This window comes from Zalophus californianus, chromosome X (assembly GCF_009762305.2).
Source record: "Zalophus californianus isolate mZalCal1 chromosome X, mZalCal1.pri.v2, whole genome shotgun sequence".
Classification (NCBI taxonomy): Eukaryota; Metazoa; Chordata; class Mammalia; order Carnivora; family Otariidae; genus Zalophus; species Zalophus californianus.
Window position 1 is genome coordinate 14458671 of NC_045612.1, and position 1639 is coordinate 14460309.

Sequence of the window (1639 nt, forward strand, 5' to 3'; positions counted from 1 at the left end):
GGATTAACTTTGAGGTCACATTTCTCTTAAATCACATAAACCCTGTGACAGATTGGAAATATGAAATTTATCTTCTTCAAATGGTTAAAGGACCAGATGTATTCTTTCACCTCTGAAGGGCTGAGGTAAAATTCTGAATGCAAGACTACCACTAGAGCAAGTATTGTGACCTGGGCTGGATTTCAGAATTTACAAATCTTGGATGAAGTATCTGACTGGACTTTTTCAGTATTCTGCCACACAAGCTGGTGTTCTGTAATCTTCCTCAGCCCCGGACCGACATCTGCTCCAAGCCACACCTCTGTCTGGTGCACACATTCACTCATCTGTTTAGTCAGCCAACATTATTATTATGAGTGTATAACATTATATTATGACTGCCTACCGTGTGTTAGGTATTGTGCTCAGGTGTTGAAAATGCAGAAGTAATAAGATACGGTGCTTGCATTGAAGGAGGGCACAGGCTAGTGGTAAAGAGAGGCAGAGAAATATACCATTATATTAAGAGAGAAAATCAATACTAAGCATAGACGGTTAAGACTCAGACCAACCTGGGTTTGAACTGTAGCTCAGCTATTTTTAGCTGTCTGACCTTGGGCAAGTTACACATCTTCTCTTAGTCTTAAATCTCACTATACATTTTCAAAAAGGACAATGTCAGGATTTACTTCAGAGTGCTGTAGTCAGGATTAGAGGTTGGCATATAGCAAATGCTTAATAGAAGTTACAGGCAAGATGGTGCTGCTGGTGTAAGTCTCTCCATTCATCAAGCTCAGCCACAACCCTACCCTGTACCTCAGTGTGGCCTACAAAGCCAAGTGCTACAATTATATGAAATTTTGGGTGGACGAGGAAAAGAAGATAGCAGCCGAGGAGAAAAAGAAGCATGATGAGCAGAAACAGCTTGAGAGAGAACTGGCAGAAGCCCAAGATGACAGCTTACTAAAGTGAGCCTGCCTTCCTCTGGAATGGGTAGACGAATAAAGCTTTCTCTGTTAAGTGACGAGAAAAAAGTGCTTAATAAATGGCAGCTATTGCTATTCTTATTGACAGTGTTATTTACACGGATTTTTCCTGTAGGTATGACTGAAGGAAGGCTCTACCCCCATTTGAGTGGTGCCCTGAGAAGTAAGTTTTCTGATAAAGACAAGAAGGTAAAGGTAATTCCAGAGGATTAGAGATACATGAAAAGACACAGAGATATATGAAAAATCTTAGCACATGGGTGAGAATTAATAACTAAGCCACAGAAGACCTGAAAGGAATAGAAAGATCTGGGTCTGGAAAAGTTGCCTCACAAATGTGGGGTCATTTGCTTTTTATTATTTGGTAATAAGATCAAGTGACATGAAATTCAAATGTTAATCAAAACTTCTGAGAGCAGTGACTGGGTGGCTCAGTCAGTTAAGCATCCAACTCTTGATTTTGGCTCGGGTCATGATCTTGGGATCGCGGGACTGAGCCCTGCATTGGGCTCCATGCTCAGTGGGGAGTCTGCTTGAGATCCCCGCTCCTTATCCCTCTGCCCCCCCCAAATAAATAAATAAATAAATCTTAAAAAAAAAAAACTTCAGAGAAAATAAGACTTCTTCCAGCCAAGGTGGAGGAAGAAGGACCAGATTTACCTGCTTGCCTGAAA

At 41.2% G+C, this 1639-nt stretch overlaps 1 pseudogene; it reads left to right on the forward strand.

Annotated features, from left to right (window-relative positions):
• Positions 1-735: 735 nt before the first annotated feature.
• On the forward strand, positions 736-951 carry LOC113930262 (annotated as a pseudogene).
• The last annotated feature ends 688 nt before the right edge of the window (positions 952-1639 follow it).